At 40.5% G+C, this 23,839-nt stretch overlaps 1 protein-coding gene across 1 annotated transcript in view; it reads left to right on the top strand.

The window, feature by feature from the left end:
* LOC119856417 (aminopeptidase O (putative)) overlaps positions 1-23,839 on the top strand; it is a 372,700-nt gene that overhangs the window by 691 nt on the left and 348,170 nt on the right. The window contains exons 2-4 of the mRNA XM_043515026.1: positions 420-461; positions 919-983; positions 20,725-20,793. The gene's annotated coding sequence lies outside the window, so the exon portion shown is untranslated. The remainder of the gene's footprint in view (positions 1-419; positions 462-918; positions 984-20,724; positions 20,794-23,839) is intronic.

Below are 23,839 nucleotides of genomic sequence, written 5' to 3'. Positions count from 1 at the left end.
ACCACCTCTTCCCCACATCCTTCCCTCAGCCCCGCCCCTTGCCCCCTTTTACCCCTTAGCCCCGGCCCCGGGACCCACCTCCGCCCGCCCCCGAACCCGGGCTGCTTCCTCGGCAACTTCTTCCCCACATCCCTCCCTTCTCTCAGCCCGGCCCCCCAAGCCCGTCTCGCCTTCCCTTCTTCCCTCTTTAGCCCCCACACGTGCCCCAGCCCCCCACTCGTCTCCTACGGGTGCTGGGTCCTTTCCGCCTCATCCACTCCCCCCCCCCCACCCCCAACATCTCAGCCTCCCTCCTGTCCCTGGGGCTTTGCTTTGCTCTGCTCTCCTCATTGCTCTGAATCGCTGCTCAGGGCCCAGGAGCCCCTAGAGAGGATGGGTTAAATATTGGAGATAAACTTATCCCCAGTCACCTTCCCCAGCACGCAGACGCATGGATGGATGGATATGTGGGAAAGCAATTGGTTAGTATATTCAAATTGAAGCGCTTTTGGGGTGGGGGGGTATGTAGGGTGACCAGATAGCAAGTGTAAAAAATCAGGACAGGGGATCGGGGAAATAGGTGCCTATATAAGAAAAAGCCCCCAAAATCGGGACTCTCCCTATCAAATCGGGACATCTGGTCACCCTAGGGGTATTGCTTCATCTTCCCCTATAGAAAACCACCTTTAACTTTAATGGCATTAATAGAGAACAAGTGGAGATGCTTCTACTGCACCAAAAAAAAATCTAGATACAGCACATAACTGCTGCAAAATCCTAAATCTGGCATGTGGATCCTGCTGGATCTTGGCAGTTTTTAGCCCCAAACTGTAAATTGTGCAATCTAAACAGAAAACAAATGTTGCCTCTCTTACTTCACTAGAAAAATACACTACATTAAATACAATTTAGCTGAAACTTTCTGATTTCTTTCCCTAGACCTGAAGAAGAGTGAAAGCTCGAAAACTTGTACCTTGCACCAGCAGAAGTTGGTTCAATAAAAGGTATTACCTCCTCTACCTTGTCTTTCTTAAAATGAAGGTAACTTCAGAATCATACAGAATGGAAAAAAGGAATGATATTCACTGATGGGTTGGGTTTATGGTGTGTTTTCCTAATGGCAGTGGAAGCAATGAAAGGGATTAAGTGGGGGAGCAAAGACTGATTAGATAGGTGTCAGGTTTGGCTTCCTTTCCTATATAGATGGCATCTAAGATGAACTATTTTGACCTGAACAGAAAACATGCAGGTTTTTCCTCCAGGGTAGTCTTTAAGGCAAACTGGGCAACCATCCAGGTCACTAACATTTTGGGCTAGCAACATTGTCTGAAAGATCAACCTTTGGCATCAGCAGGACATCTGGTTCACTCAGTTACTTTTATCTCCATTGCTCCATTCCAAGGACGCCTTGAGCTTTCATGCTTACGGGCTATCTGAAATGATTTCTATATAGCTTGAGAGCTAAAAGCCTCAACAATTGTAGAGCTGAGTAAAGACAGCTGTATGGAAATGAAACCATAATATGAATATGAAGAGTAGATGGGGAGTGGAAGAGACAGGAAGACTGTGTGACAAAAATCATGAGAGTGAAGAAAGAGGCTTGTTACAGCCACTTTTGGGGTGCCAGTATAGTTCATTGAATGATTTTTTGATTTACCTCTTTGGAAACAGCAAAGCAGGTCTCCCATATGTTTGTTGGCCTGGAACTCTCTTTCCATTCTTCTTTTCTTTGTCCTAGCTTCCTTCCTCTCCCCCTGAATGGAGTGAAATCTGTCTTCTGGCCAGCCACCCTTCTCTGGAACCTGTGCTTTGGGGATGGGACTTAGAGAATGGGTTTTTCATGCCAGATGGCTTCTTTGAGCAGTATAACTCATTTCAGAGTCGCAGAACCCCATGAAATGTAATGCCCGTCTAACTTACTTTTAATACCATCTCTGGTTTTTTTGAGCTGCAGGGCCTGATATTTGATTGCTAAATATGGTTCTTGATCATAGCCAGAATAAGTTGATATGGTGAATGCTTAATGAACTGGCCATAGTTCTGAAAAGGGGTTTTTAAAAATCCTGCCTTGCTGACAGTATAACTTAACAGAACCACCACATGCACTAGAGCTGCATCTGCAACTCTTATAGATGTAGCTCAGAGACTAATACTTCCAGCCAGATTAAGAGACTAGTTGGTTCAGTGGGTGAAACAAGCTTCCTTCCCCAAATAAACTGCAGAACTAACCTACCGAAATACCATTATTGAAGGTACTCTGGTGCCATCATGATGTCAAATTACTACACAAACTGCTGATACCCAGTAAAAAAGGAAAAGGTAAGAAATTAAACAGTTTAAGGCTATGTCTACACTAGCACTTTTGTCTATCAGGAGTATGAACCCCTCCCCCCGACAAAAGTTTAATCGACAAAAAGCGCTGGTGTAAACAGCACTGTATCGTCAGAGAACATCTCTCACCAACATAGAGCAGCTACACAGGAGACCTTACAGCTGCAGCAGTACAGGTCCCTTAAATAATGAGTGATATGTGTATATAGACATCAGGCCTATCAGCCCTAGGCTCAAGGAGAAATTTTGTATATAAGTCAGGGTTGACACTATTAACAGTTTTTAAATATCAACAGGCCGCCTTTGGCACTTTCTAGACAGTGAATATAAATAATGAAGTATTGGAGTGATATGATTCCATTAGCTCAAGACCATGAGTAAAAATATGCTGCAGCATTCCAAATAAGCTGCAAATTTTTGAGGAGCTCTGTTGAAAGCTATACTCCAAGGGGAATGGAATGACAATAAGCTAAACTCATCATCAGGAGGGCAAGTGTTGCTGTCATAAGGTTGTCAGAGGTTAAACAAGGACTGAGCCTACACAGGTTGCATAACAAGAAAAAAAAATTTTTTGAACCACATTCAACCTGCTCTTTTTGTGCCATTGAAAAGGCGTGGTCAGAAGCAATACCAATATTTGTAACCTGACTCATTACTCCAAACAAATCCATGCCGTAATCAACAACATGATGCCAAAGAGCCTCTTCATAACAAGTTTCTACACAGCAACAAGATTTCTGGGTTCTATAAGGTTCACAGTGACTCAGCAAGCTGGTACTTTTCATGGGGACTCCATATTGTGCATCAGACTTTAAACTTTTGTTTAGCAAAAATAAGTCTCTAGGCCTTGTGATAGCAGAGAAAACTCCCCAAATTTAAACCAAGCCAGTAATATCTGAATGTACAGCCAGGCCGAAACATTAATTGCAAGAGAGGTATGAACTGTCCTACCAAGTAGCAGACCTATCATTTCAAAGGAGTTAATTATGAACCTTGGTGATGACATTTTAAATGTCAACATGAGCTATTTCACTGCTAATCAAAGTGCTCAAGAAACATGCTTATATAATACACAATTGCACAATCTTATTTTTGCATCTCAAGTGGGTGTTATTTGGGAGACTACTTTTTCCCCTCAAGTCTGATCCCTGTTCATATATACATTGAATTAAAGTGAGAGAGGGAGAGAGAAATCTCTGAGAAATGCTGCAGTTTGGTCACTTCACAGTGATGACAATTGTTCATTAATACCAACTGACTGGTATCTAAGGTTTAATGTGAACCATACTGAAGGGCAATTCCAGACACCTCAGCAATAGCCTTTTGTCACCAAACCAGCAATCTCTGGTCAGTTGTATGAAAAGCTGCTGTGAGAACCAGCATGACCTAAATTACCAATTGATCTTGATATAAAATCCTCAGGGAAGATCATTCGTCACATGGCCAAACACAGGCTCAAGTCCAAATGTGCAAATCTGATACTGGAATCTCTGCAGGATGCCATTGGTTTCAAGTAAACATAGAATTGAGGGTAAAAATCTTCAAAAGTGGGCACACATTTCTGCATGCAAAGACTTCATGTACAAACTTCCACTGGTAAATGCACATGGGAGTCTTTGGATGCCTAGTTTGGGCATTGTCAGAGTGCACACGCACTTGCGAAGTTTGGTCGTCTTATTGCCATTGTCTTGATCTTCAGAATGGGATATTTGAAACACTGGTAATCAGTCAGCATGCTAGTATCAAAAGATTCCTGAAAATAAGGGTGGACCTCAATGTGTTTACAAGTGATTGGTAGCCTACATTTGCTAAGGGGTTGATTAAAGCCTTGAATAATGTATGGCAGCCACACTACTTGCTTTAAACAGTAAAGAAGGTTAGACTTATAATTATGAATATCAAGAATCCCAGAAGATGATGAATATCCTCCTCAGAACTGACTAGGAACATTCTGGGAACCAGTGAGTCTCAGTAAAAAGGTCCAGAGAAATCACCATCCCATGCCAGTGCACCTTATTTGTGATGAATGTAGCAAATGCTTCAATAACTAGCTGAAGGAGCTATCACCAATGTGATGCAGTCTGGATTAATCAGACTGTGCATTTATTCAAAAAAGTTCAGATAGCAGTACTATGGCTTAGGATAAGTAACTTCTTTTGACCTCATTGATAGCACTCTGTGTATCTTCCTAAACTCTGAGTGAAATTGTGGCCCCACTGAAGTCAATGGCAAAACTCCCATAACTTCAGTGGGGCCCAAATTTCATCACTTGTATTTAAGGACATGCTGCAGGTAGCTCTCCAGTTATCTAATCTCCAACAGTTTCAACTCCCACAGTTTATTAGGACAACATAGAAAGAGGGAAAGAAGAGGTGCAGGAAAATTTAGCAGTAATACTAAATAAAATGCTTCTCTGTTCTCTTCCAAACTGTCGACATGATGGGTGTGCATCCATCCGGCTTTCATGTTTCGCTTAGATTGTTATTGAACATATGCATATGTTAAAGTAAAAGGACTCCCAAGTTTATAAATGTTATGGGATTAAGTGGTTAGTCCTGCTGCACCACCAATCGGGAGCTGCCTGCAGTAAGAGCTGCCCGGCGGGAGCCCACAACCCAGCCCTGAGCCCCCTCCCGGAGCCAGCACCCCAAGCCCCCTCCTGCACCCTGAACCTCCTCCTGAACCCCAAGCCCTTGCCCCAGCCCATATCCCCTTCCAGAGCTAGTACCCTACACCCCCCTCCTGCACCCCCAAACACACTGCCACAACCCAGAGCCCTCTCTGGCACTCAAATGCTGTCCCAGAGCTTGCATCCCCTACTGCACCCCAACACTCTGCCCCAGGCTCAGCCCAGAGCCCCCTCCCACACTGCAAATAACTTGGACCCAGCCCAGAACCTGCACCCCCTCCCGAACCCCAACCCACTGCCCCAGTCCGTTTGAAAGTGAGTGAGAGTGGAGGAGAGCGAGTGACGGAGAGAAGGGGGATGGAGTGAGCGGGGCGGGGTCTTGGGGAAGGAGAGGGGTAGATCCTGAGTTGCGCTTCAATTCAAAAAGTGATCTTGTGTGTAAAAAGATTGGAGACCACTGAGACAGGTGAAGTGGAATGACAAAGGAAACATTTGATGTCTACTGCAGAGGTGTTTGTATGGCCAAAGTGTCACGAGATTTTCAAATACAAGACAAGCTTTTTATTCTAATCTTTATAAATCAGACATACAACTATATTGAAGACATGCAGTTACACCACTGTAAAGCAGTGTAAGTGAGATCAGAATTGGCACTGTGTGTTTTGAAGAATTCTCTTCAGAAATCAGTAAGTTAAACATTTATTGAAAACAAACTGTGGTATTGGGAGAGAAAGGTCAGTTCTGGTTGATTAAACATTGCTGAATGAGTGCACTTCTGTATACAAAAAAACCCCACAATGTTGTTTGGAAACAGATGGTGGTTCAGCCAACTGTGGTCATTAGGAAGAGTTATACTTTTACTTATCGTATACATTTTGACAGGTTTCTATGCTTTCTCTTTGCTTCATGTCCTGCCCCATGTCTCATTTTTGGACATGTGCATTTTTGGTGCTATTTTGGAAAAAAAAATTATTTTGTACATTAGATTTAAATGAATCTTTCATGCTTTCATGCTTTTTCCTGATTTTAGAGGAAAATGTGCTTTTTTACACATCTAGTGATATTCTAAATAAAGTCTAGTAAACAGGTGTACAGAGTTTGAATGACAGAAGAATAAAGTGTTGCATGCGTTTTTACAGAGGAACTTTTTATGGAGTTAATACTTTGCTAAATAAAGGCAATTAAATAATTTACAAAATCTTAGTAACAGCAGAATAAAGAAGTGACAATACATTTGTTAAGATGAATTTTAGAGGAAAATATTTTATTTGCAGTTAGTACTTTTCTAAATAAAGCTGATTAAACAATTGCACAAAGGTCAGAAAGTATTAGTGATAGAGAAACTATAACTATAGAGTTAGTTACAGATGCTCCCCAGGTTACGCAAGACCTGACTTGCACAAATTCGCTCTTCCGGAAAAAGTTCCATAAGCCAGAAGTAGGATTTTCGAGTTGCGGAAATTTTTGTGCAAGGTACGGGTATATGTTTCCGACTTACGCAAAATTTGAGTTTTGCAAGGCTTTGAATGGAACGGTTGCGTAAGTCGGGGAGCGCCTGTACGTATGGCAAGGGACATCCACCTTTAAAACAGCAGAGGGGGCAGGGGAAGGCAGAGAGAAGAGTAAAGCATCTTACCTCACAGACTGATACTGGCCAAAGGAGTCCCTTGTTCTGGAATCTTGCAACAAACTGTGCCTCCTTGGTTGAACCAAACAGAAGATATTTAACCACAGGGTCTCTTGGGAAATCACACATCATAGAACATTAAAATGCATCACATTTTCCTGTGTCTTTCTGAACATAGCTCTTTATGGTTTTATCCACTGATACTTAATTTCCCATATTTTCCTGAATCACTGAACACAGCACGCTTTCCCAGAGTCACAGTGAACACTGCACTTATTCATTGCACATATTAAAATGTAAATTAGAGCTAAAATACCAAACAAAAGAGCATGCATTTCTTTATTAGGCTTTTGATAAAACCTATGTAAATTTAGCAGACAGCTAAATTCTATACTAGGTATCAAACTCCTCTTTGTACATAACTTTAGGATTTGTCTTTTTAAAGAATGGTAGGCAGTCCCTTATGAAAGACATGCATAACCTTTATACCAATTTTCCTTATTCCATTTACTTAAAGTTATGTATTTTTTCATAACCTTTTATATTTATTGGAAATTAGTACCTATAGACTTTAGCTGCAAGGGGGCCTTTTAATTGAAACTCTGTAACACCAGTTTACAGGATATTATTTCAAAAGTGATTTTTGGAATCAGTATATTATCACCATCATTTGGCTTTACAATGAAAAAATAAAAGTTTAAAAAGACATTTGTAACTGTGTGAAGGAGAGAGATAAAGAGTGTCCCCTACTAATGCTCTTAGCTGAAGAAATATGTCTCCCGCAACCCCCCCACTTTTTTTCAGTGGTTTAGCAAAATAATTTTTTAATCACAGGATAAAAATTAAATAAAATGAAAATTGATATCCAATGTTTTATATTGGAGCTATACAATACACCCTTGAGAGGCAAGAACAGGAAATTACTAAGTTTACATAAGTTCCCTAATTATCATTCTGCAATTGAGAGACAGGTTTTGTTGCACCTCAAATTTAGCCAAAGTTTTGCCTAAACAAAGTGCATAGCATGCAAAATCCCCTCTAAAAATAGTTTGCACAGATATAGTTGTAATTTATTTTGATCCGAATCGGAACAAAATGCTTCAATTTTTTCAGCAAAAAAAAAAAAAAAAAAAAATAGAATTTACAATTTTTTTTGATTGAGTAGAACATTCTATTTTGATAAATAACAGAATCTTTCATTCCTGCTTTGACTTTTAAAATGTTTTAAAAATTTGAAATCGTCAGTTTGAAATGAAAAATCAACACATTCTGTTCCAAAACTGTAAAAATGGAATGCTTCATTTTGTTTTTTTCCTAAATAAAATTTCATTATAATCAACATGGTCCTCTCTAGATTTCCAAAAAACCAGCATGTTCAAACAGAAAAATCAAAGAATCATGAAAAGCATGGCTGGAAGGGACCTCAAGAGATCATCTAGTCTATTCCACTGTCTGAGGCAGGAGCATCCCTGTACCAATCCCTGACAAGTGTTTCTTCCTCTTGTTCTTACAAATTTCCAATGATGGGAGATTTCCACAGCCTTCCGTGGAAGGCTATTCCAGAATATAGGAAGTTTTTCCTAATAGCCAACAAATCTCCCTTGCTACAAATTAAGCTCATTACATCTTGTCATACCGTTGGTGGACACGGAGAACAATTGATCACTGTCCCCTTCATAACAACCCTTAAAATAGTTGAAGATTTATCAGGTCCTCCCCTCTCAATCGTCTTTTTCTTAAGACTAAACAAGCCAAGTTTTTTTTTTAAACTTTCGTCATAGATCAGGTTTTCTAGCTGTTGTTCTCCTGTAGATTTTCTCAAATTTGTCATAAGAAGAAAAGAATGGCCATCCTGGATCAGACCAAAGGTCCATCTTGCCCAGTATCCTGTCTTCTGACAGTGGCCAATGCCAGGCACCCCAGAGGGAATGAACAGAACAGTTAATCATCAAGTCATCCATCCCCTGTCACTCATTCCCAGCTTCTGGCAAACAGAGGCTAGGGACACCATCCCAGCCCATCCTGGCTAATAGCTATTGAAGGACCTATCCTCCAGGAACTTATCTAGTTCTTTTTTGAACGCTGTTATAGTCTGGCCTTCACAGCATCCTCTGGCAAAGAGTTCCACAGGTTGACTATGCGTTTTGTGAAGAAATACTTCCTTTTGTTTGTTTTAACCTGCTGCCTATTAATTTCATTTGAAGACCACTAGTTCCTGTGTTTATGAAAAGGAATAAATAACACTTCCTTATTTACTTTCTCCACACCAGTCATGATTTTCTAGATCTCAATCATATCCCCCCCTTAGTTGTCTCTTTTCCAAGCTGAAAAGTCCCAGTCTTATTAATCTCTCCTCATACTGAAGCCATTCCATACCTTTAATAATTTTTGTTGCTGTTTTCTGAACCTTTTCCAATTCCAATATATCTATTTTGAGATGAGGTGACCACATCTGCACGCAGTGTTCAAGGTGGGGCGTACCATGGATTTATATAGAGGCAGTATGCTATTTTCTGTCTTGTTGTCTATCCCTTTCTTAATGATTCCCAACATTCGGTTTGCTTTTTGACTGCCACTGCACATTGAATGGATATTTCAGAGAATGATCCACAATGACTCCAAGATCTCTTTCTTGAGTGGTAACAGCTAATTTAGACCCCATCATTTATATGTATAGTTGTGATTATGTTTCCAATTTGAATTACTTTGCATTTATCAACACTGAATTCATCTGCCATTTTGTTGCCAGTTAGCAGTTTTGTGAGATCCTGTTGTAGCTCTTTGCAGTCTGCCTGGGACTTAACTATCCTGAGTAGTTTTCAGAGTAGCAGCCGTGTTAATCTGTATTCGCAAAAAGAAAAGGAGTACTTGTGGCACCTCAGAGACTAACAAATTTATTTGAGCATCGGATGCATCCGATGAAGTGGGCTGTAGCTCATGAAAGCTTATGTTCAAATAAATTTGTTAGTCTCTAAGGTGCCACAAGTACTCCTTTTCTTTTTGAGTAGTTTTGTATCATCTGCAAATTTTGTCACCTCACTGTTTACCCATTTTTACAGATCATTTATGAATATGTTGAATAGGACTCGCCCCAGTACAGACCCCTGGGGAACACCACTATTTACCTCTCTCCATTCTGAAAACTGATCATTTATGCTTACCTTTTCTTTCCTATCTTTAACCAGTTACCGATCTATGAGAGCACCTTCCCTCTTATTCCATGACCGTTTACTTTGCTTAAGAGCCTTTGGAGAGGGCTCAAAGGCTTTCTGAAAACCTAAGTTCCACTATATCCACTGGATCCCCCTTGTCCACATGCTTGTTTACCTCCTCAAAGAATTCTAGTAGTTTGGTGAGACAAGATTTCCCTTTACAAAAACCATGTTGACTCTCCCCCAGTAAACTATGTTCATCTATGTGTCTGACAATTTGTTCTTTACTATAGTTTCAAACAGTTTGCCAGTTCTGAAGTCAGGTTTACTGGCCTGTAATTGCTGGGATCACCTCTGGAGCCCTTTTTAAAATTGGCATGACATTAGCTATCCTCCAGTCATTTGGTACAGAAGCTGATTTAAATGATAGGTTTAGAGACTACATTTAATCATTCTGCAATTTCACATTTGAGTTCCTTCAGAACTCTAGGGCGAATACCATCTGGTCCTGATGACTCATTACTGTTGAGTTTATCAATTTGTTCAAAAACCCTCCTCTAGTGACACCTCACTCGGGGACAGTTCCTTAGATTTGCCACCTAAAAAGAATGGCTCAGGTTGGGAATCTCCCTCACATCCTCAGCCATGAAGACTGATGCAAAGAATTCATTTAGTTTCTTCACAATGGCCTTATCGTCCTTGACTGCTCCTTTAGCATCTCGATCGTCCAGTGACCCCACTGGTTGTTTAGCAGGTTTCCTGCTTCTGATGTACACAGATTTCCTAATGTGTGGCACCCACAGTTGGACACAGGATTCCAGGTAAGGCCTCACCACTGCCGAGTGAAGCAGGAGAGTTACCTCCATTTATGTTATGTACAACAATCCTGTTAACAGAGCTCACAATGATGCTACCCTTTTTGGCAACTGCATCACATTGTTGGCTTTTATTCAATTTATGATCCATTATAACCCCCAGATCCTTTCACCAGTACTGCCTAATCAGTTATTGTCAGTGACTGGGACATGAGTCGTGTAGTGGTCAGAACAGGAGTCAGGCCAAAGCCAAGGGTCAGAGGCAGAGCCGGAGTTATGAGCTAGGAGTCAGAGCCCAGGATCAGAACCAGAGTCAAATGCCAGAGCCAAGAGTCGGAGCAGGGTTACCTGAAGTGGGACAAGGCAGGAGCCATTGCAAAGATGGGCAAATGCTTTTGAGTAGCCATTGAACTGCTGCTGATGGGGTTAAGAGCTGGTCTGCAGGCTCATTCAACCAATCAGGCAGTGTTACAAATTAGGCAGCCATACTTCAGGTCAACTGGATACGTTAAGTTGCCCAGAGACTGGCTCTATTCGAGGCTCTTCCTTCTGACAATTATTTCCCTTTTGTATTTGTGCATTGGATTTTCCTTCCTAAGTGTAGTACTTTGCACTTGTCATTATTGAACTTATTTTGTTGATTTCAGACCAATTCTCCAATTTATCAAGATCATTTTTAATTCTAATCCTGTCCTCCACAGTGTTTGGAACCCCTCCCAGCTTTGTGTCATCTGCCAATTTTATAAGTATACTCTCTGCTTTGTTATCTAAGTCTAATGAAAATGCTGAATAGTACTAGACCCAGGACAGATCCCTATATGACCCCATTAGACAAATCCTCCCAGACTGACAGCAAATTGTTGAAAAAACATACTGAAAAGAGTAATTATCCATCATAGTTTACCCATCAGTAATTTCATCTAGACCCCATTTTGGTAGTTTGCTTGTGAGAATGTCATATGGGACAGTGTCAAAAGCCTTACTAAAATCAAGATACATCAAGGATGCTGCTTCCCCACTCACTATCCATTAGACCAGTAATCGTGTCAAAGAAGGAAATTAGGTTGACTGGCATGTAGCTATACTGGCTATTATTTATCACCCTGTTATCCTCTAGGTATTTACAATTCGTTGTTTAATAATTAAAAAAAGTGTTCTGTTGGAAAATTTTGACTATCAAATATCTCATTGCAAAATCAGTATCACAGTTGGCACTAACTGTACCCTGCCAGCAATTTTTTCAGAGAAGCTGTGTTGGACTGGGTATTGTCCATATATAGAATTGGCATTTGGAGAATATTGACAACTGTGGTAACTTGAAGGTTCTGATTTGATGAGAGCTGCATGTGTATGACTCCTTAAGCTGAGGCAGCTAACCAGTTTTGAAGAAACAGACCTATTTATATGCAAATACTATTTTAATAGTTATTTGCAAGCCAAGAGGCTATGAGCACCATCGTTGCCAGGAAGCGTTGGAGATGGATTGGCCATGTGCTTCAGATGGAAACTGATTCCATCACCAGAGCGGCAATAAGATGGACACCTGAAGGCAAGTGAAAACGAGGCTGCCAGAAAACAACATGGTGAAGAGCTATGGAAGCCGAGCTGAAAAACATGGGGCACAGCTGGGAAACCATTGAAAGACTTGCTAGAAACAGAGAGGCGTGGAGGAGCTTTGTCACTGTCCTAAATGCCAGAGGTGAAATGGGAACATGATGATGATGATCACCCATCTTGACTCAAAGGGGCCTTTGAAGTATGTATGTTAACTGACAGGAGATTAAAAACAGTCTATTCAGGGATAGGGTGACCTGACAGCAAATGTGAAAATTGGGACGGGGGTAATAGGAGCCTATGTAAGAAAAAGACCCCAAAATCAGGACTGTCCCTATAAGAGTGGGACATCTGGTCGCCCTGTTCAGGGAAGCTAATTTCCATTCAGTATTGAATTAAATTGAATGTACAGTGGCAGAAGGGATGTCAATCTCAAGATCCATTTTAGAACTTCTCTTTGATTAGAAGTCAGTAGGTAATAAAGGTTGTTAACACCTAAACATCAGAGGGAGATACAGAGGAGCTGGGTTCTCTCACTGTAGGAAATGTTTGACCTCTGAATAGAAATGCTTAGACAAAGACTGAGAGTTTGACAGATTTCTGAACTCATAAAGGTAAGATGTGATTCAGTGATGTAAGGCATTATATTGTAACTACAGTGTCTAACCTATTTCACTAGGCTGTTACCTAGATAAGGTTGCCAATTTTGCTTAGACATATTCCTGGAGGTTTAATCAAATGACATAATCTTTAATTAAAGATTCATCTTTAATTTCTGGAGGCTCCAGGACAGTTCTGGAGGGTTGGCAATTCTAACCCAGACTCAAGGCTAGACATAAATTAATAGTTTTATCTGTTTTGCTTTTTCTCTTACTTTTAAAAAGTAAGCATTGCTTTCTTTAAGACACTTTGCTACTGCAGTTCATTCTTGAGGAAAACTAATTTCTGAATGCTGGTGAGAGGGAGAAGGTGACTGACACAGGATATTCAAACAAATGTGTAGGCCAGAAAGGTACAAATCCTGTAAGATGCTGCCAGACAATGGCTGCTGTCAGGGGCAATGGGACCATGAGGATTGGTGGGAATAAATAGTCTGGATAATAAACTACCCTCATAACCCTGCGGAGAGAATCCCTCCTATATAGAGTTAAAAGCACTTTTGTGGGAAATCTTGCACTGCCATTGTGTTATGTGAGTGAACAGAGGTTTTCACTCCTATCTGTCTATCTATCAACTTTCATTATTAATAAATTTGCATATTTTATTTTTAAAATTTAGGAAAAACTGAACATTCTATTTGGAGCACTGGTTAGTCTGTTCACCCCTAGAGCAATCTGGGCTTAGGCAGCTGTTTTATACCCAACTGCTGACAGTGACTTACAAAAGAGAATTTAAACTGCTTTTCGTTACTGTAGTAAATTAGAAATAGTCTAGTCCATTTGGATCTGTGAGTGGTTCATCTGCCCACATATGCTGTTCTTTAATGAGCAGAATCAAGAGTTGTTTAAACTTTACACTGCCTTAAACGGTATAGGGAATTAGCTAATTCCCTATACTAAAGTATGAATTTGGTGGTAGATTTTTTCTTTATCTATGTTACGATGTTTAGTGGCTGTTCATCTCGCTTGTCCACAGTATATATTTTATCCAAGGTTGGATTAAGGTACTCTGGGGCCCTGGACACATCTCACACCATTGCTTCTTTGTTGTGGCAGGGGATGCCCATACAAGAGTTGTCTCTGAGTGCCACTGCTTTTCTATGGGCATGTTGGGAACTTCGCCACTTCCTCTTTTTATGCAGGCTACATGGTCTGTCTTGCAGGAGGGAGGGCAAGACAACTATCGGAGAACTCTGGTGGCGTTCAGCAGACCTGTGATCCTGTGATGGACAGGTGCTAGTGGAAATATGGCCACATAGCTGAGACTCAACATCACCTCAAACATTTTATTACTAAGCTATATTGTAATTGGAAGTGCTCCTCCAGAAAATTTAACTTCAGAGAAATGTTTTGTTGTGTTAAAGAAAATTGATTTCCCGTTGTTTCTTACTCCATCCTCTATCATTGCTTACCAGGCCCCAAGTAACAGATCTTTGCTGCATGCTGTCCCTGACAACTGGAAACAGGAAGGTTTAGAACTATGAAGTATAGGAAAGACTTAGTCTGAAAATGCTTTAGGAGAAGGCTTTTGTACCTAATAATTAGGTATATTCTTGACAGCAAATCCTAGTTCAAGCTTCTTTCTCTGGAGTACCACTAACTGGTATTTGACTTATCTGTTCTACTCATAAGTAGCTTGGAAACTGAGCGCCTACAAGCCCACTTCTTCTGAAGAGCAGGAAACCTTCTGCTGATTCTTGGCATATTTGTTAATACATACTCCATACAAAGTATACGACTAAAGATATTTAGATTCTTAGGCTGTTTCTGATACTTTTTTGATGAAGCAAAAATGTATACTACTCTCAATAAATAGCTTTATAATTTCATTAACCTTAATGGCAAGTTTTTTTATGTAGTGACTGATATCTTTATAAAATTGCAGGAAAAACTGGTTGTAAATCCAGCTTGTTGACTGCCTGTACTGCAGCCATCTTCATATGCTAGCCTTTATATGACCTTTGGCCTGTTCAGAAGGTCCAGTACAGGGTGGATTTGATTTAAATCAAATTGATTTAAATCACTAGTCAGAAAGACTTGATTTAATCATGGTTTTCTACATAAAAGTGCATTCTTGTTGGTTGTTATTACCTTAATACGTATTCTTCACAACTCAGAGATAGATGTAGGTTTCATTTTTAGAAGGTACACACTATACATTTTTAAACAGTGATTTATTTTGAAAACTTTCAGATTAGTTTTACAGCTATATCACAAAATGAATGAATGATTGGTTATTTCATTTACCAAAGGTAATTGAAGCAGATATTTATGAAATCACTGGGAGGTGAACTAACTCCAATTCAACAGAGACATTTTAAATTGTTTTATTTAACCAAAACATCAATGTTAAGTATTCTGGATTTTTTTCTTCAACAGCAAACATATAATATTTTAACAGAAAAAGCATATGTCTCTCGCTTCTCACATTTATCTCCAGACTTCTTCTCCTTGTCCAGATCTATTCCACCCCCAGCAATCTTCTATTCATTGAACTTTTTGAAACTTTGCACTTTTAGAGAGAGGTAAGGGATTGACTGTGTACACAAATTTGCAGAGGGACAATAGAGTTGGTCTGTTATTTCTCACCACTATATATTATTTATTTATTTTAAAACATTTTTGCTGTTAACAAGTATGCTACCTCTGGAGACACAAATCCACAGTTTCAGAACTGCAAAACTAAGCATCTCTGATGGTTTGTTCTAGACTGAGTACTGAGTCCCATTGGGTAGATAGAAAGATGAACCTAAATAATCTATACAGAAGCCTCTAGAACCCCATAAAATTGGGTCCCTAATCCATGAATTATTGGAACTCCTTTACAAAACTTTTCTTAAACATTACATGAATATATTGTCTCATACTATCTAATTAGAATTTATAATCCCTATTCCATGATGAGATGGTTTTAATTAAGATACATTATAGCTCAAAGCTATCTTTAGCTAGTTTTTTTCCTCAAAAATCATTTTAAAAATTTTTTTAAAAAAATTGATTTTTATTCATACTGGTCCACTATATGATCTGCTGCTACTGATGTAGTACCATGTTAATGTCAGAAGAAGAAATTATTTGGAAGAGCACAACACACCAAACTGGAGATGCATTTTTTTCGATATATGGAAATGTATTGCCACACCATTAAAAGCTCTATTCTGCCATCATGTGCCACAGTCTCTCCCCTGTCCCCTCTTCTTTCTTTCTTTCTTTCTTTAACATAATTTAAGTTACCTGGCTCCTTTGGATGAATCACAGAAAAATTGCATTCTGTTCTCGTAAAGAGAGAAGCATCATTGACAGCTTACGGGGTGAGGGGCACATCTCACCAGTGAAGAGAGAAACATACATAATGAGGAACAATTCACCAAGTAATATAGTGACCACAATCTAGTGCTCTCAGACTTCAGTGAAGGTACTCAGATACTGCAGTGAGGAGCATGTGCATAGATACACAGGTAAGGCACAAGATTTGGAGTCACGAGATGTGCGTATTATTCTCACTTCTGTCACACACTTGCTGCCAGACCATGGGCAAATTACTTCAAACAGGAAGCCAGGGTTTCAATTTCTCCATCTATAGTTAAAATATTTCATTAATTTACATAATGGCTATCACAATGGCTGGACACATTGAATAAGCCAACATCAGACATCCAGCACTTAGAGTGGTTGTTATATGTAGATCTTAAAGCTATTCTCTCACTTTATAAAGTTATCCTTATGAAGACTGTGGGCCAGATTCTGATCTTAGTTACACCCCTGTGCATCTCTATGGAATAGGATTGCATGGGGTGTGCTTCAGGGCAAAGCACGTTTCCCAGATGATACGCACATCTCTTTAAAAAAAGAGGAGTCTGCTAATCATGTAGATTTTCTCCTGCTCCTCCAGCTCCACTCAGTGCTAATATGAAGTTCTTCCCATCAAAGAATAGGACGCAATTTCACAAAGGATTGTGATAAAATCATTTAAAAACTATAATGTATGAAAAATTAAATTTGGTGTTTAGTTATAGGCATTTCCATTTAAACAAAATCTCTTCAGTTTAAAATCTTGATTTTCCTTTCAGTTATAGAATCGCTTGGTTGCACAAGTTTACCACCAGGTGGCAATGCTCATTTGTTCCACGTATCGCATAACAGTACACCAGCAATCATTTTCTAGTCACACAAGACTGTTCCAAGCATCCACATTTTTCTTTTTCCTCAAAAGAGTTATCAAACCCAGTGCACTGGAGACCTCTTTAATACATGATGGTCCAAGTAAGTGGAAGAGTGAACATTATTATTATTTATTTGTATTACTGTAATTCCTAGAATCCCTAGTTGTGGACCAGGTAGCCCCGTAAAATGTTTGTTCCCTTATGAACATTTAATTTAGAGACAGGAGTAACAATTCAAGCATATCAGTGACATACATTTATACATGGCAGATTCCTTCCTCTAGTAGATGTACTAATCTGAAAACATGTGAATGACGTGCCTGTTCAGTACAGAGAAATGTTTTTTAAACTGTTTTGTTGAAATGGAACCATTTGTAATTCCAAATAACACTTTATTCATTGTACTCACTCTTCCGTTCCCTCTTCTTCTTTTACTGGATTCTTATTATGCTCCCACACTTTGCAAAAGATGGAGATGTAGTGGCATTAATCTTTCCACTTTAGCTTTCTCAGAAACAGCCTAAAACAATGACTTTTAGGTTCTCAGTATGTTTGCAGAAAATGGTGATGAAATGTCATTAATCCTACCACTTTGGCACACATTGTGATTAGGTGGGTTTTGCTAAGGGATTTTCTTTGAGTTTCAGGCTGGGGTCTCCAAAGCAGTGGCAACCCAGCACAGCTGTGCCTCTACTGCAGTTATGGGCAGTAGCTTCAGTAGTCACTGTGCCGCCCTATACAGGGAGTTAGGGATGTATGGATCCATGTAGTCATGGATCTCCTTGTTACACCCTCTCTTCTTGCCAGGCCTGCTGCCAAGCCCACCCTTTGCATATTGCCCCAGTTGGACCGTCCTCTGGTATTCATTTAGGTGGTGATAGGTGCACATAGGCTGCAGAAGTGTAGTGTGCAGATACAAAATTTGTATCTGCATCTGATCTGCAAATATATGTGAATTTGCAGGGCTCTACTGAGCAGCCTGTCCCCCTTCCCACAAAAGTGGAACCACATAGTGCAATCAATATTTTTATATGTTCCATGAGGAAGGAGGGCAAGACTTGGTCTTTAGTGTTTGTGGTTGTCTTGTGCTGGACACTGTGTGATCTGTTTTTCTATGTTCAGGATTGTGTGTTTTGTGTAGTTCCACACCTATAGAATCTGTCCTTTGCTGCAGAATTTTGCTTGAGAATCTAGGTTTTCACTTAAAAAAAAAAAAAAAGTCTAGCCTTTTTGGTTGCAAAGAAAACCTTTGTTTCAGAGTAGCAGCCGTGTTAGTCTGTATTCGCAAAAAGAAAAGGAGTACCGGTGGCACCTTAGAGACTAACAAATTTATTAGAGCATAAGCTTGAAGTGAGCTGTAGCTCACGAAAGCTTATGCTAATAAATTTGTTAGTCTCTAAGGTGCCACCGGTACTCCTTTTCTTTTTAAAGAAAACCTTGAAAATGTCACCTGAATGTTTACTAATGCATTATCATCTTCCTGAATCTGCAAACAGCCTAAAACAATGTCTTTGAGGTTCTCAGTGTGTCTAAAACTTGAGTTAGTCAATAAAATTTTAAACACTACTTAGCAGCTACTGTAGATGCATCTTAACACTCATTAAATGGTGTTAGCTGGTTATGGGCAACCTGAGGTTGATTACTGCAAGCTAAAACTATTTAAGCAAGGGTTAAATTTAGGGTTTGTCTCCACTTGGATATTTACCAAAATAACTATTCTGGAATAATTATTTTGGTAAATGTCCGAGTGTAGACAAGCCTTCAGAGCATTTACGGTTTTTCACTAAACTGATTTTAAATTGATCTGGTTAAACTAGTGCAACTTTTTTACAAGATAGTTAAGTCCCAGGCAGACTGCGAAGAGTTACAAAAGGATCTCACAAAACTGCGTAACTGGGCAACAAATTGGCAGATGAAATTCAGTGTTGATAAATGCAAAGTAATTCAAATTGGAAAACATAATCACAACTATACATATAAAATGATGGGGTCTAAATTACCTGTTACCACTCGAGAAAGAGATTTAGGAGTCATTGTGAATAGTTCTCTGAAAACATCCATTCAATGTGCAGCAGCAGTCAAAAAAAGCAAACAATGTTGGGAATCATTAAGAAAGGGATAGATAAGATGGAAAAATACCATATTGCATCTATATAAATCCTTGGTACACCCATATCTTGAATACTGCATGCAGATGTGGACACCCCATCTCAAAAAAGATATGTCGGAATTGGAAATGGTTCAGAAAAGGGCAACAAAAATTGTTAGGGGTATGGAACGGCTTCCATGTGAGGAGCTATTAATAAGAGTGAGACTTTTTTCAGCTTGGAAAAGAGACACCTGAGGGGGGATATAATAGATGTCTATAAAATCATGACTGGTGTGGAGAAAGTATAAGGAAGTGTTATTTATTCCTTTTCATAACACAGGAACTAGGGGTTATCAAATGAAATTAATAGGCAGCAGGTTAAAACAAACAAAAGGAAGTATTTCTTCACAAAACGCATAGTCAACCTGTGGAACTCTTTGCCAGAGGATGCTGTGAAGGCCAAGACTATAACAGCGTTCAAAAAAAGAACTAGATAAGTTCCTGGAGGATAGGTCCTTCAATAGTTATTAGCCAGGATGGGCAGGGATGGTGTCCCTAGCCTCTGTTTGCCAGAAGCTGGGAATAAGTGACAGGGGATGGATGACTTGATGATTAACTGTTCTGTTCATTCCCTCTGGGGTGCCTGGCATTGGCCACTGTCAGAAGACAGGATACTGGGCAAGATGGACCTTTGGTCTGACCCAGGATGGCCATTATTATATTCTAGTATAGACAGGGCTTAATTCATATTTGAGGCTAGAAAGGAATAAGAAATATAAGTGGTTGATAAACTTCTTGACTTCCTACCATTCCCCATAAGGACAAAAACTGCAAGCAAGCCACAGGCTGCAGAAGGGATGGAAAACTCCTCTGAGTGCTTTTTTGGATACTTGCCATTCTATGAATACTTAATTATATATTTAAAGCAAAACAATTTTTTCTCATATTTAGCTAAATTTTTTTTCACAAATACAGTCTTTTCTTGTCTACAATCTAAAGTCAGTTGTTCTGGAATCAGGAAAGGTCTCTGCTGTTTCATGTTCTTATTTTACCAGTAATCTCTTCATTTTCTATTAATGGCATGCATTTAAATCCCTTTAAATATTAACAGTGGTGCCAGAGAATACAAGTTCAGCACATAAAGGCCTGTCTGAATTAGTACAGAATTTTTGAATAGGTGTGGGCTGTGGTTATTTTACTTTAAGTAAATGAACTTTGCTGCAGTAATATCCCATTACTACAGATCATATGTACTGCTGGAAAATAAATCAGCTTGTCAGCAAATCTGGGTGTTCCGACTTCACATACATTATACAGATATTAACATGTGTGCCTTTGCTCTCCACTGTGCTACTCTTGCTTGAATGGATTTTATCCTACTCTTGCTAGCTAAAGTACTGCAAAGTGGCATGAAGAACAGGGTGACGCTGTAAGCCTTTTCATTCAGGGCGAGAGAGTCTGAGGATAGGACTGGGAGCCAGGCATTGTCAATTTTAATGCTGTCTGTGACACTGATTCCGTGAAAGGTCCGTTTTATGGGTTGGTTTGGTGGTCACTTGATGGTGCCATAGCAGGAGCAGGGAGGATTTCTGGTGCTTGGAGGCTTGGCCAGCTCAGGACTCTTGTCTAGAGCAAGTCCTAATCTAGCTCCACTTCTTTTACCTCCATGAATACTTCTCCTGTCCCACCCTGTGCTCCCACTATGAGCCACTTCTTTTCATTGCAGGTTCCAGCTGCTCTTTCATGCTGTGAACCGAGGAGCAGAGAGAGACGACCACAGAATCTAAACAACCAGGTACTTGAATTCAGGAACTGTGTCTGTAGCTAGGTGGTGTGGCCTCCCTCTCACGCTGACAGAGAGGAATCACTCCCTGCCCTCTGGTGGATGCAGCCAGGCCAGGCCCACCCTTTGCACCAGAAGCAGAGGCTGTGGAACAGGAAGTATAAGATGCGAGGCCTCTAGCTCAGTTGAGGGAGAGCCAGGGAAGGAGTTGGATGCCTCTGCTTTGAGCCAGGGACTGAGCTGTACCAACCCCTGTCCCGGAGGAATTCCCCGAGGAGCTGCCGAGTACCCCGAGGAGCTTGAGGGCCCGTGAGCGATGAAGCCCTTCAAACATATAGCGATAAGAAGTAGCCCAGAGCAACCAGACATTAGTCTGGTTGTGTTTGCCGAAACCAGAGTCGGTGTGTTTCGGGAGGATCCCTATTGACCCAGGAAAGGATTACTTGCCACTGGTAGGGCTTTGGGCTGGGACTTGATGGAGTAGGTTGGGCCTGGGTCCTCCTCCTCTCTGCTGCCAGCCCCACTCCTGGGTGGCAGCCTACCCACTTTAGGCCAGATGGCCTCCATTTGTTTGCTGTTGGCCCTACCCAGGGAGATGAGCCATAGACTGCAGTTGCTCTGCCCTGCCCAGGGGGCTTGAGCCTGACTCAGTCTGCCCAAAGATACAGCTGGGTTGAAGACTGATAATTGCCCTGTTCTGCCCCATTGGCACATACCATGGTAATTCCTTGTCAGTTGGCCATCAGCCGATAGGTGGCATAGAGAGGTGGAGTGGCCTCCATCTGCCAGGGAGGAATCACTCCAAGCCACCACAGGTTTCAGAGTAGCAGCCGTGTTAGTCTGTATTTGCAAAAAGAAAAGGAGTACTTGTGGCACCTTAGAGACTAACAAATTTATTTGAGCATAAGTTTTCTTGAGCTACAACTCACTTCATCGGATGCATTCAGTGGAAAATACAGTGGGGAGATTTATATATACACACACAGAGAACATGAAACAATGGGTATTAACATACACACTGTAAGGAGAGTGATCACTTAAGATGAGCTATTACCAGCAGGTAGGGAGGGTGGGGGGGGAAGAAGAAAACCTTTTGTGGTGATAATCAAGGTGGGCCATTTCCAGCAGTTGACAAGAATGTCTGAGAAAGGTGTGTGTGTTGGGGGGAATAACATGGGGAAATAGTTTTACTTTGTATAATGACCCATCCACTCCCAGTCTCTATTCAAGCCTAAGTTAATTGTATCCAGTTTGCAAATTAATTCCAATTAAGCATTTCTCATTGGAGTCTGTTTTTGAAGTTTTTTTTGTTGAAGGATAGCCACTCTCAGGTCTGTAATCGAGTGACCAGATAGATTGAAGCATTCTCCGACTGGTTTTTGAATGTTATAATTCTTGACATCTCATTTGTGTCCATTTATTCTTTTACGTAGAGACTGTCCAGTTTGACCAATGTACATGGTATTGCTGGCACATGATGGCATATATCACGTTGGTAGATGTGCAGGTGAATGAACCTCTGATAGTGTGGCTGATGTGATTAGGCCCTATGATGGTGTCCCCTGAATAGATATGTGGACAGAGTTGGCAACGGGTTTTGTTGCAAGGATAGGTTCCTGGGTTAGTGGTTCTGTTGTGTGGTTGCTGGTGAGTATTTGCTTCAGGTTGGGGGGCTGTCTGTAAGCAAGGACTAGCGTGTCTCCCAAGATCTGTGAGAGTGATGGGTTGTCCTTCAGGATAGGTTGTAGATCCTTGATGATGCGTTGGAGAGGTTTTAGTTGTGGGCTGAAGGTAATGGCTAGTGGCATTCTGTTATTTTCTTTGTTGGGCCTGTCCTGTAGTAGGTGACTTCTGGGTACTCTTCTGGCTCTGTCAATCTGTTTTTTCACTTCAGCAGGTAGGTATTGTAGTTGTAAGAATGCTTGATAAACAGACTCCAATCAGAGACTGATGAATTGGAATTAATTTGCAAACTGGATAAAATTAACTTAGGCTTGAATAGAGACTTGGAGTGGATGGGTCATTACACAAAGTAAAACTATTTCCCTATGTTATTTTCCCCCCCCCCCACCCTCCACTGTTCCTCAGACGTTCTTGTCAACCACAAAAGGTTTTCTTCCTTCCCCCCACCCTCCCTACCTGCTGGTAATAGCTCATCTTAAGTGATCACTCTCCTTACAGTGCGTATGGTAATACCCATTGTTTCATGTTCTCTGTGTGGTATATAAAATCTCCCCACTGTATCTTCCACTGAATGCATCCGATGAAGTGAGCTGTAGCTCACGAAAGCTTATGCTCAAATAAATTTGTTAGTCTCTAAGGTGTCACAAGTACTCCTTTTCTTCAAGCCACTACAGTGTCCAAGAAGGGACAAGATCTTTGGTTGTCTGATTTCTGGGCTATATGAGGGATCTTAATAGAGATGGAAAGGAAGAGGAAGGACCCACAAACATGGTACAAGAAAGGCACTCTCACAAGGCAGAGAAGAGTGTATTTCTCATACTATTAGTGTGCTAATATATAACCTCTCTAAAATTATTAGAATTTTGGAACTTCCACAGCAAACTTCAGGCTTCATTTTCAGTAGTGGCCCGCTATGTATGTCCCTGCATATGGATTTAGGTACTTAACTGTAGGCATTCAGTTTGAAAACTTAAGTCTTTGTTTTGTGGATCTGAGTTTTGGTAACTATCAAAACTATTGTGGTATGAGTAGGACAATACTCACTCAATGTGTTACTAGTCGAATCATAGAATCGTAGGACTGGAAGGGACCTTGAGAGGTCATCTAGTCAAGAGCCCTGCCCTCATGGCAGGACTATGTAATAACTAGACCATCCCTGACAGGTATTGTCTAACCTGCTCTTAAAAATCTCCAGTGATGGAGATTCCACAACCTGCCTAGGCACTTTATTCCAGTGCTGAAGCACCCTGACAGGAAATTTTTCCTAATGTCCAACCTAAACCACCCTGGCTGCAATTTAAGTCCATTGCTTCTTATCCTATCCTCAGAGGTTAATGAGAACAAATTTTCTCCCTTGTAAAAGGCTTGTAACAAC

This window comes from Dermochelys coriacea, chromosome 5, assembly GCF_009764565.3.
Source record: "Dermochelys coriacea isolate rDerCor1 chromosome 5, rDerCor1.pri.v4, whole genome shotgun sequence".
In the NCBI taxonomy this organism is placed as follows: Eukaryota; Metazoa; Chordata; order Testudines; family Dermochelyidae; genus Dermochelys; species Dermochelys coriacea.
This window is presented reverse-complemented; position numbering and strand designations above follow the sequence as displayed.